We start from the raw sequence: 13,189 nt of genomic DNA, 5'->3' as shown, positions 1-13,189 counted from the left end.
CTTGTCCCCAGGGGCATCTTTTAATAGCAATTGCATTTTATTTCCCGTCTGCCTTTACTGTTTGCTGTTGGCGTCCGTCTTCAAACCTTGAATCACAGAAGAGAGCACTTTGGGGATCTGCCTGGGAAGCCTGATGGGAACCAAATGCCTATCAGCAGCCCAGATGCAATTTTTGGCATTGCTCAGCATGGGAATTGCAGTGAGCGCACTGGGACGGGGTAGCACACATAGGATAAGCAACGGTGTGTTGCTTGTGGGCGGGATGGACTGGAGCCAAAGGCTGAAAAGGTGTGTGGGGAAGGAGCAGGGGGACAAGGAATTTGATATTTGGCGAGGGGGGGGGTAAGAAGAGCAGGCCGTGACCACACCAAAATTAATGTATTTCCCTCTCCTTTTAGGGCAGTGTTGAAATGAGCTGCAGGAAATGTTAACGCTGGAAAGCCAGAACAAAGATGAAAAATGGGAAATACTAAAATGAATGTAACAAATCCCATTTTCACAAGACAAATCAACAGTGGGATTCATTACTGCACGGAGGCAGTAAGTAACAATGACACCAGGCTTCTGTGGAGATAAATGCTATACATATCCCTCCGACGTGTGGTGTGCAGGGCGGCCGATGCAGAGAGATGGGACTGGAGGTGGGAAAGATGGCTACAGAACAGTTCTCCCCACCCACACACACTCTGCTCAGCTCTGGGCCTGGTTGCTACCTGTGAGCTTTGCCTTTTTCCCTCGTGCCTTTTAATAAGCCCTGAGAGGTGTCTGGTGTCTGGTTACACTGCCCAGAAGGTGAACCTGAGCACGTGGTTTTGCCATTATCAGGACAAAAGGAGAAAGCTGAAACAATTTATGTATAACTGTGATAGCTAAAAAGACCAATACCGAATTGTTATGGTTATGCTTCTTTGCAGGCCATGATAGCGAGGGACACAGGTGGTGGAGGAATACGGGGTGAACATGTCAAAGCTGTAGGGTATTGCTCCTATTGCCTTGCATCGTTCTAACCACAGCTTATTATCCTAATCTTTGCTTCCCTTCTGCAGGGTGCCCCTTACATGGAGAAGAAATAGCAATTATTCTGCAGGAAACTAAAATGGACTCTTTCAGAGAGGGGACTGAAATAACACCCAAGGCTCAGCTCCTTCGCTGCATCTCTGGTACTCAGATTAATGAGTCTGTAATCAAGAATGGCTTTTAAAGAATATAAGCAGAACTGGGATGCCCTGGGCCACCAAGTTAGCCACCGTGTGCTAATAGAGCTGACAGAGCTCAGGCTAGGAGCAGAACAAATTAATCTGGGAGATTATGGCCACAGTTCAGCAAAGCACAGGTTTCATCCTATTCTTCCCCCAAGAGCTTACGATCGAAACATACCTGAGTGGTGAAAGAGATATTATTATCCTGCTGCGGAGCTGGGGAAAGGTTAAGTGACGTGGGTAAGTCACACAGGGAGCCTGTGTCAGAGCAAGGAATTGAGCCTCGCTCTACTGGCCACCCGTATAGCTCCTTAAGACTGAGGCCAGCATGAGCCTATTTGCTGACCTCTTATTCCTTCCTCTAATCCACAGCTGGCCCCCCCATGGCCCTTCACATGATCAGGCCTCTGAGGGGATGAGATGCCTCTGCATGGCAGTTCCTGCTATTAGATCCATCATTCTATTTCTTTCTTCCCCCTCTCCTTTCTATCCCACTTCATAGTCCTTCTAAACGTGCCTCCTCTCCCTGGCCTTTACCACCTGAACTGTTCTGGCCTCGGATTTGTACTGTGTGCTGATGGCATGAAACTAGCGTGAATGCTGCCACTGCACAACACACAGCAATACTGCACCGTGCCGCTGACAGTTTGCAGACAATGGACATAGATTCCAGGAGCATGCACTGTGCTAACATAAGGCCTGTTTTAAAAGCCATTGAAGTTAATGGGAAGAGAAGATTCCCATGAGTCCAGTAGATCAGGCCCCGAATCATGCAGCGCTGGCTTTGGAATCATGCAACTATTATTCATATTTGACCTGAGACAATGTGTACTTTCCAGTGACTGCAGCTGTTGGAAAAAGTGGGAATGATTTATTACATATAAAATTATATTGAATTATAGAAATTAGAAATAAAAAATGTTCTGTAAGAAGTCCCTATGAAGTAGAATCCTAACAATATAACCACAATAATAGGCTGTAATGTAATGTCTAATGGAAACCAAATATTTTTATTACAGCAGTTGGGTCTATTGTGCAATTCGTTATTTCAGGGCTGGCTTCTTAGCACTACTACCTTGAAATCATAGAACACTAGAACTGGAAGAGACCTTGAGAAGTCACCCTTATTTCACTGCTGCTGCCTGCAGAACTGGGCCTTCAGCCAGCAGCCACTGCTCTCTGGCTGCCCAGCTCGGAAGGCAATGCAGAAGGCAGGCTGGCGGAACCACGATGCCTTTAAAATAACCTTGTGATTCCCCTTTCCCCCACCCCAACTCTCTTCTGGTCAGGACCCCCAATTTGAGAAGTGCTGGGCTCCCCTGTGACATCTGTGCAGTGTAGGGTCAAAGCAACAGAAGACCAGATTTCCCGAGGGGGACATCAAATTTCCTGGTCCGTGATGTGTTTTTCACGGCCGTAAATTTGGTGGGGCCCTGGCAATGGGAAAATAGAGGTAAAGTGGTTTTCTCGAGATCAAAGAGCAGAGCTGAGATCAAAACAGGTGTAGGTCCCTTGGCTCCCAGAATAGCATGTGATAAGCACACACTTTATATATGTGTCTGGTATAACAGGTGTGAAGGACCTAGCTGACGTGTTTTGCTTTTATGAAACCATTTAAAAGCATTTGGATGTATTGCTGCTGGAGTATCATGTGTTCAGCACATTGTTTGTCGATGCTGGAATGGTAAACAAAAGCACACACCCTGCACTGCAGATATAAAAAAACCTGACCCAGAGCCCACTGAAAGCATTGGAAAGACTCCCAGTAACTTTGCTGGGTTTTGGATCAGTCCCTAAAAAGCAGATCCATAACTCCATATTTAGGCACCTTATTAAAAGTTATTGATGTCCATCTTTGACAAATCAGCGACATTTAATAAGGTCACTGATTGTCAGAAGCAGACCCTCGTGGAACTAGTGGTGGCCCATTAGCTCTGCCAGGTAAGTGCCTGAATATAGACCTAAGAGACTAATTGTACATATACTCGTTTACATGTGTTGGGCCTGGCAGATGAGACACACTGGGAATGTTGGAATCTATACTATAAAACAGTTCCTTGATATTTTAGAAACAGATTATTTTTCATAATATTGTTACTATTTAAAACATCTCTCTCTTTCCATTCCCCAAACTCAGGTATTACAGACTTTCACGCATCAGAGTCTGATGGTTCCTAAAGCCGTTAGCTCTGTTAGAAACGGTTGCTTTCAGGTCTGAGAGGCCCCAGCTTGAATTGACAAGCCAGGTGTCTAATTTCCAGCGTCTGGCTCCTGGTTCCATGGACATGGAGCCAATACAATGTGTGGGAAAGCTTTAAGAGTGGTTAAACTTGAAACCAACCCCCCTTGAAAACATGCCAGGTTGATACAATAGGTTAACAAAACACACCTGGTCTTTTAAAATAAGACCGTGTATCTGTGACAAACAGGAGAAACTGCTTGCTGTCATGGAAGGGGTTAAGGAGAGCCTTTTGTCCCTGCTGGCTCTGTCCCCATTATGTGTGTAGCCAATGGCAAGCCTGAAGGGGTAGAAAAGGAGATAGCCTGGCATAGTTCAGGGACGACTGTCAAAGGGGCCGGAGTTACTTACTACCCTGTTGGAAAAGAAGGATCATCAGCTTGCAGATGCAGATGCAAATTTTATGTTCACACAGGGCTCTGAATACTACTACTATTAATAATAATATAAGTCCTAAGTCAGCAAAGCATTTATACTTTGAGCAAGTACTAAAGTCTTATCCAAGTCAACTGTTTAAAGTCAAGCACGTGCTTGAGCGCTGAGTTGAATTGGGACGCTATTGCGACTCAACATTCAAATCATGGAGCTTGGAAGGCTTCAAGCAGTCTGAAAAAAAGCGATCATCTGGGAGCAGCCGCTTGTCAACCGCCCGGCTTGATTTGTATTTAGGTATTTATTGCCAGATCTGTGACAACTTGCAGCTCTCTGCATTTGAAGCATTGATTGTGCATACCGCCCGTGCAGAGTGCAAAGCAGCATTTAATTCCATGCAGCAACCTCTGTCTGCACTCCTTACAAGAATCGGGTGGCAGCCTCACTGTAAGGCAAAATGATGGTGTCATTGAACGTCTGGGAAAGATTCCTATTTCCCGGACAACATGAGGCAACTGGATGCTGTACGGGATTCCTTAATGTCAGGCTGCAGCCTGTAACCAAAGCAGAGACGTGTGTTGCATGTTCACTGTGTGGTTGGGTCCCTCTGGACCTCTGGGGCCTTTGCTAATGGAACCGGGCATAAGATTTAGCACAGGTGTTGCACATTTTGCTGCTTTTTATAAGCCGGCAAGAACATCTGGCCTGTCAGCTCTCTCAGCTCTGAAGTCACTAATTATTTGCATTTGCCAAGAAAAAAAAACAAACTATTTCTGCAGTGCAGGAGCTTCACTATGTGAAGGTCACACACACACACACACACAGAAGGGAGTGCAATATTTTAATAAACTTTACTGCTAAGTGGCTTCCAGACATTTCTCACAGGAAGCGGCACAGATGTTATGAACGGCTGAACATTTGGGGGCATAATCTGTGTTTGCATGACAAAGGGAAAAACAACATAGCCTCCGCCTCACCTCTTTGGGCACATAGCACCCTTCGTCCACTCCAACTGCTCATGCAGGCAGGGGATCGGAATGCCTGAGGCCAGAGGCCAAAGAAGCACATTGCAGCTTGCAGGAGCGGTGGCTTCCACCTCAGCCTCACTGAAAAGCTTGTAACTACCACAGAAATGTCTTTTGGGAGAGTGGCCTGCAAGCTTGATCACAAGCCCAAAGGAAGTCAGGGAGAAGATTTCCACAAATGGTAACGGTGGTTTCTATCCGGCCTTATTTGCTCACTGCGAGACTGACCCCAGTGAATGACTCTCACCAACTTCAGGGCAGTTTGGACTGGGCCCAGAGAGCACGTAGCCAGCGGGGGAAGGACTGGGCATGGAATCGTTCTGGTGCACTGTTTTAGATGCCATGCCCCTTTTTTCTAGGATGATGTCTTCTATCGGGTTAGTCTGTTGTTGTTTATTCTTTGTATGACAGTAGCACCTAGAGACTGCAAATGGAACTTGACCGTGCCAGGTGCTGTTCACACCCGCATTCAGAGACAGTGCCTGCCGTGCAGCGTTTGCAATGCAAACACACAAGGTGGACTACAGAAGAATTGTTAAGAGACATAGAGAGAGATACAGGTTTATATTTTCAGAAATGTCTAGTGATATTCCAGTTCAGGGCCTCAACCACCAACCCACCCTTTCTCTCTGATATACTGTAGTCTGTTACCAATGAATGTACCAATATGCTATGCCTGAACTTTATAGTTGTTTGGAAGGGAGAAATTAAATGGCCTCAGTCCAGCTACATCGTAGTTTGGCCTGGCCACTACCATATCAGAAACTTCACTGTTCTACTGTGAGCTGGAAAACCTCAAACTCCAGTATTACTCCCGAGATCTAGAGAATGACTCAGTACTTCTGGGACTCTAAGGGTGTGTCTACACAGCAAAGTTATTTCGGAATAACGGCTGCTATTTCAACATAACTATGCAAGGTCTACACAGCCATTCCGTTATTTCAAAATAATTTCAAAATAACAGATGGCTCATTCCAACTTCTGTACATCTCATTCTATGAAGAATAATGCCTCTTATGAAATAGCTATGTCAGAATATAGCGTGTGTAGATGCTCTGCTTCTGCTTTTTCGAAACAGCCCCTCACCAGGGCCATTCTAAGTTATTCCTCCTGGGGCTCTAAGTTGAGATACCACGTCTACATTAGGGAAGCCTACGTCAGATTAATTTTGAGGCTTCCCTGCAGTGTAGACATGCTATTTCGAAATAAGCTATTTCAGAATAACTATTCCAGAATAGCTTATTCTGAAATAACTGTGCAGTGTAGACGTAACCTAACAGTACATCTACACAGGGGCATTATTTCAGAATAACTGACATTATTCTGAAATAACAAATAGCATGTCTACACTACAAGCCTTTATTTCAAACTAATGTCAAGCTGGAAGACTTCTTACTCTGATTCATGGTAACCCTCATTTCACAAGGAGTAAGGGAAGTCGAAGGAAGAGTGCTCTTTCTTCGACTTCCTGCCATGTGGACAGCACCAAAAGCCAAATTAAGCTATTTTGACTTAAACTACATAATTGACATGGCTGAGGTTGTGTCACTTATTCCAACTTTAGCCCTGCTGTGCAGACCTACCCTGACTCAGAAGTTCCTCACTTCATGAACTTCCCTCTACAACCTATCCTGGATTCATCTAGAAATTGGATGACCAAGAACTCTTCGAATGTAAACATTCTCAATAATGGTATAAGGCACAAGGGCACCTAATGTAACTTAGTATTGGCCAAAACTCTTTTTGCTGGTGTATCTGCATTTATATTAGAGTTTGGCCAACACAGAAGTGTCATAAACAATCATTATACACAGACATTGCTGGTCTGGAAAAAGTTTCTAGTGTAGATCTGACCTAAATCCCATTGAAAATCAATTACATTTAGGCTCCTAAATAACTTAATTATTTTTGAAAATTTTACCCAATAGGACTTACACACGTTCAGGCTCTTTGATGAAGAGGAATGGGATTCCTCACATGCTTGAAGTTCAACTTGCGCTGAAGTGTTTTCCTGAGCTGGGATCATAAACAGTATAGTCTCTCTCTTGGCTAGTGGAAAGCCCACCTCTCCCCAACAAGTTATAATTACTGGCATTTATTCTGTTCTTCGTTGTCACCTCAGTGCTGTTTACATAAAATGAACTTAACATTCCAAATAGGAGGCCAAATGCTAAGGTCTTTGAGCCTAGCTGTGCTACACGTCTGGTTTTAATTAGACTATATCTATACTACTCAATGTGAGATAGGGCTTTAGAATCAAGCCCTGAGATTTTTCTCAGGGGACAATTTTACACAGGGATCTCCAGGAAAGTTAGTTTGAATTAACTAAAGGTATGAATTTCCAATAGATTAGTTAAACGTCATTAAATCTCCATCAGGGGCTCGTTTAACTGCACATCCACTAATGTGATCTATGCCATCAAATGCCAGTAATGCCCCACTGACATGGATATTGGCCAAACTGGACAGTCTCTACGGGAAAGAATTAATAGACACAAAACAGATATCTGAAAAGGCAACACACAGAAACCATTTGGAGAACATTTTAATCTGTATGGGCACTCATTAATGGATCTCACGCTGTCTCTAGGCTACACCTCTCTGTCGACAGAGAGATGTAGATTAGGCACGTCGAAATTGCTAATGAAGCAGGGATTTAAATATCCCGCACTTCATTAGCATAAACATGGCCACTGCTTTATTTCGAAAAGTTTTTTTGAAAAAAAAAAAAAAGGCAGTCATAAGAACATAAGAACGGCCGTACTGGGTCAGACCAAAGATCCATCTAGCCCAGTATCCTGTCTACCGACAGTGGCCAGCACCAGGTGCCCCAGAGAGGGTGGACTGAAGACAATGATCAAGCGATTTGTCTCCTGCCATCCCTCTCCAGCCTCTGACAAACAGAGGCCAAGGACACCATTTTATCCCCTGGCTAATAGCCTTTTATGGACCTAACCTCCATGAATTTATCCAGCTTCTCTTTAAACTCTATTATAGTCCTAGCCTTCACAGCCTCCTCTGGCAAGGAGTTCCACACGCTGTGTGAAGAAGAACTATCTTTTATTAGTTTTAAACCTGCTACCCATTAATTTCATTTTGTGTCCTCTAGTTCTTCTATTATGGGAACTAATAAATAACTTTTCTTTATCAACCCTCTCCACACCACTCATGATTTTATAGACCTCTATCATATCCCCCCTCAGTCTCCTCTTTTCTAAACTGAAAAGTCCCAGTCGCTTTAACCTCTCCTCATATGGGACCCATTCCAAACCCTTAATCATTTTAGTTGCCCGTTTCTGAACCCTTTCCAAGGCCAAAATATCTTTTTTGAAGTGAGGAGACCACATCCGTACACAGTATTCAAGATGTGGGCTTACCATAGTTTTATACAGGGGCAGTAAGATATTCTGGGTCTTATTTTCTATCCCTTTCCTAATAATTCCTAGCATCCTATTTGCCTTTTTGACCGCCGCTGCACTCTGTGTGGAAGTTTTCAGAGAACTGTCCACGATAACTACAAGATCTCTTTCCTGATTTGTCGTAGCCAAATTAGCCCCCATCATACTGTACGTATAGTTGGGGTTATTTTTCCCGATGTGCATTACTTTACACTTATCCACATTAAATTTCATTTGCCATTTTGTTGCCCAATCACTCAGTTTGGTGAGATCTTCTTGGAGTCCCTCACAGTCTGCTTCTGTCTTGACTATCCTAAACAGTTTGGTATCATCTGCAAACTTTACTACCTGACTGCTTACCCCTTTCTCCAGATCATTTATGAATAAGTTGAAAAGGATTGGTCCCAGGACTGACCCTTGGGGTACACCACTAGTTACCCCTCTCCAATCTGAAAATTTACCATTTATTCCTACCCTTTGTTTCCTGTCTTTTAACCAGTTCTCAATCCAAGAAAGGACCTTCCCTCTTATCCCATGGCCATGTAATTTAAAAACGGAGCTTTTTTGAAAAAAAAATGGCAGTCTAGATGTGGATCTTTCGAAAAAATACACCCTTTTTCGACAGATCCTGTAAACCTCATTTTTTGAGGAATACAGGATCTTTTGAAAAAGGCTTTATTTTTTGAGAGATCCGCATCTAGACTGCCGGTTTTTTTTCAAAAAAGCTCAGTTTTGAAAAAAAGTGGCTGCCATGTTTATGCTAATGAGGCACGGGATAATTAAATCCCTGCTTCATTAGCAATTTCGACGTGCCTAATCTATATTTCTCTGTCGACAGAGAGGTGTAGTCTAGACTTAACCTCAAAGTCCCCATGTTGTTTCAGGCCAATTCCACAGGACCAATACACAGGGAAGCATTGAAACTTAGCTTCATTTACAAGTTTGGGAGCCATCCAAAATGTATGAATAAAGACATCACCTGGCTAGCACACTACCTTCCACATCCTAATGACTCAGCCAACTAAACAATGGGTGCTTAAGAGCAAATTGCATCTCCTCTATCAGCTTCTTGTAACTTGAATGCTCTAATTCACTATTTTTTCCCTTCCTCCCCTTCCCCCCGCATCCCCTCTTTATTTTTGGATCTGGACTTTTAATACTCCATTCATCCGAAGAAGTGGGTTGTACTCATGAAAGCTCATGCCATGATCTACATGGTTTATTAGTCTTAAGGTGCTGCCAGATTATTCATTGTTTTTCAAGTTTTTCCTGTTACAGACTAATTTGGCTACCCCGCTGAAGCACTGTTATTCAGAATTAAAGTAGGCTTAATTTGGTTTAGCTTTGGATGTAAGTCCTGTATTGACTGTTCTATTATCTTGCCCAGGAACAGTATCAGGCCAATAGGCCTATAATTACCCAGATCATCCTGTACACTTCCAACTCCTCTTTTTGGTTACCCAGGCTCCTAGCAAAGGTGTATGGACTATTCAAGCTTAATATGCAGCATGGAAGATTTAGGTTAGATATTAGGAAAAACTTTCTTTCTGTAAGGGTAGTTAAGCTCTGGAATAGGCTTCCAAAGGAGATCCTGGAATCCCCAACATTGTTGGACAAACAGCTGTCAGGGATGATCATGGTTTACTTGGTCTTATCACAGTACAGGGGGTTGGACTTGACTTCTTCAGGTCCCTTCCAGCTGTACATCTGTATGATTCTATTCATGTACACTTCCGATTCCTCCTTTTTGTTAGCCAGGTTCCTAGCAAAGATGAATAGACTATTCACGAATTTCTTCCCTTCCTGTCCTTTGGTTCCCTAATTAATTTTGTTCTCAACATCTCACTTTTGGTCAGCGTGTTCATATCTCTTTTCCCTTTTCTGAGCATGTGTATTTACCCTTCACTAGTGAGACAAGTATTAAGGAGCTGCACTGGGCTCAAGAAGCCACACATCTTTCCTAATGGGATTGAAATCTAAATCCAAGCTTTCCTGAAGTTTGACTCCAACCCTTTATTAAGATAGAGATAAACTATGATCTTGGATCTCAACTGAGATTTGGATCAGGGGTTGTATAGTTTGTGGCCCTCTTTGAAATGAGTTCCAGTATAGAAAAATGCATCAAAAACCCCAGACTGCTTGAAAAAGGGCCAAAGAACACAGACATGGATGAATCGATGAATCTACTCATACATTCCAGGAGTCTGTGAAGAGCTGAATGCTGAGTCAGTATCAACAAAGAATGTTTGTAATAGAAACATAAATAACCCATATCAGGCTGTAGAATGGAGCCAGCTTTCATTCTGATTTAGAATGCGCCTTTCCTAAATTATCTCTGCAAATGTGCACTGTACTTTTAATAATGATAGCATTTTGCATTTCAGTAGCAACTTCAATCAAATTAATGTACTCTGCCATAGTGAGGAATCTATATATTGACTAGTGAAGAGGACACAAACTACTTGTTTAAGGGCACACAGACAATCATGGTAGTAAAACTGTGTTTCATGATCCCTTGATTCTTGCTTTAACCTTGATCAAACGCCTACGATGCAGGTGTGAGCATGAGAACATGGGGTGATGGGCTGATCCGGTGTATCTGAGGGCTAGTCTAGACATGGCCAAATCCTATTATAGGATGCTTTTTAAAACCCTGGTGTAGAGAGGGTATTTGTATTTCACTATGTTAGCTAGTCAGGTCAACCCTACAAGGTTGTAATAGATATGTAGCCGTGTTAGTCTGGTCCAGTTGAAACAAAAAACAGGATTATGTAGCACTTTAAAGACTAACAAGATGGTTTATTAGGTGATGAGTTTTCGTGGGCCAGACTCAACTTCCTCAGATCAAATTGTGGAAGAAAATTGGCTTGACCATATATACCAAAGGATACAATTAAAAAAATGAACACATATGAAAAGGACAAATCAAATTTCAGAACAGAAGGGGGATGAGGAGGGGAGGTAAATGTCTGTGAGCTAATAGTATTAGAGGTGATAATTGGGGAAGCTATCTTTGTAATGGGTAAGGTAATTAGCATCCTTGTTAAGACCAAGGTGTAAAGTATCTCCTATAGACAACCCATAGTCTCCTATAGACAACCACCTAACCTCAAGATGATTCTTACCAACAACCACAGGACATACCATACTAATACCAAGCCTGTTACCTTCCCTTGCAACAAACCCCGTTGCCAGCTTTGTCCACATATTCACTCTGCTGATACCATTATTGGACCTAACCAATTGAGTTATAAGATCAAGAACACATATTCCTGCTCATCCAGAAATATAATTTATGCTATCATGTGCTGACAATGTCCATCTGCTATGTACATTGGACAAACGTCTCAGACCCTTCGCCAAAGAATCAATGCCCACAAAACAGATATTAGACAGGATCACAAAGAAAAAACAGTTTCTTGCCATTTCAACTAGAAAGGGCATTGTCTCAACGACCTGATTACCTGCATCCTGCTTCAAAAACCTTTTCACACCAGACTTGAAAAAGAATCCTCTGAACTGTCATTCATGCTTAAATTTGACACTTTACACCTAGGTCTTAACTAGGATGCTAATTACCTTACCCATTACAAAGATAGCTTCCCCAATTATCACCTCTAATATTATTAGCTCACAGACATTTACCTCCCCTCCTCATTCCCCTTCTGTTCTGAAATTTGATTTGTCCTTTTCATAGGTGTTCATTTTTTTGATTGTATTCTTTGGTATACAGGCAGTCCCCGAGTTACAGTTACGAACGGGGCTTTTCTCGCCCCGGAGGACGGGAGCGGCGGGACACCCAGATGCGCCGTGGTCCACCGCCCCCGTCCTCCGGGGTGAGAAAAGCTGCTCCCCGTCTCCCTGGTCTGCAGGGAAACAGGGAGCAAAGCCTTGGAGCACGCCCGCAGTGGGACAGCTGGACTGTCCCGCTGCCCGTGTACTCCAAGGCTTTGCTCCGCGTCTCCCAGGTCAGCAGACCAGGGAGACGGAGCAAAGCCGTGGAGGACTTGGGCGGTCCCGCCACCCCCGTCTCCCTGGTCTGCTGGGGGGGGGTGCAGCTAGTGCCCCCCCCAGCAGACCAGGCTTTTCTTGCCTACCCCTGGGGTAGAGCAGCTGGGGGCTGCCGTGTTGGTCCCGCAGCGCAGCTCCAGACCAACCCGGCAGCACCCCAGCTGCTCTGCCCCAGGCGTCCTGATTCAGCCGCTGCTGGTCAGTTTCAGCAGCGGCTGAATCAGGACGCCTGGGGTAGAGCAGCTGGGGTGCTGCTGGGTTGCTCCAGTAGCACCGAGGAGCCACGCTACTGGAGCAACCCAGCAGCACCCCAGCTGCTCTGCCCCAGGCATCCCCAAGTCAGCCGCTGCTGAAACTGACCAGCGGCTGACTACAGGAAGCCTGAGGCAGAGTTGCTCTGCCCCAGGCTTCCTGGAATCAGACGCTGATCAGTTTCAGCAGCAGCTGACTTGGGGACACCTGGGTTTCTTAAGTTGAATCTGTATGTAAGTCAGAACTGGCGTCCAGATTCAGCCGCGATTGAAACTGATCAGTTTCAGCAGCGACTGACGCCAGTTCCGACTTACATACAGATTCAACTTAAGAACAAACCTACAGTCCCTATCTTGTACGTAACACAGGGACTGCCTGTATATGGTCGTGCCAATTTTCTTCCACAATTTGATCTGAGGAAGTGGGTCTGGCCCACGAAAGCTCATCACCTAATAAACCAACTTGTTAGTCTTTAAAATGCTGCATAATCCTGTTTTTTGTTATAGAAGGTTGTCACATCATCAAATAAAACAGCAGAGAATTAACCATTCATTTATTCTTGCACAAAGGGTTCTATTCAATGTCTTAATGAGCTTTACAATCCATGGACATTTGGAAGGGCAGTGGTTAATAATGTACTCAGTTTGGCTTTGTACTGGAATCATCTGTCAGAATCATAGCCAACATGAGGGG

General features: G+C 43.9%; 1 long non-coding RNA gene across 3 annotated transcripts in view; it reads left to right on the top strand.

The window, feature by feature from the left end:
* Positions 1-13,189, top strand: part of LOC112546473 (uncharacterized) — a 60,597-nt gene that overhangs the window by 27,979 nt on the left and 19,429 nt on the right. For all 3 annotated transcript variants that reach the window (XR_003090172.2, XR_012905324.1, XR_012905325.1), the window contains exons 2-3: positions 399-540; positions 1,047-1,160. This is a non-coding gene — a long non-coding RNA (uncharacterized LOC112546473). The remainder of the gene's footprint in view (positions 1-398; positions 541-1,046; positions 1,161-13,189) is intronic.

The sequence above is a fragment of the Pelodiscus sinensis genome, chromosome 7, assembly GCF_049634645.1.
Source record: "Pelodiscus sinensis isolate JC-2024 chromosome 7, ASM4963464v1, whole genome shotgun sequence".
NCBI lineage: Eukaryota > Metazoa > Chordata > Testudines > Trionychidae > Pelodiscus > Pelodiscus sinensis.
The sequence above is the reverse complement of the archived record's forward strand: the minus strand, read 5'-3'. Positions and strand labels throughout refer to the sequence as shown.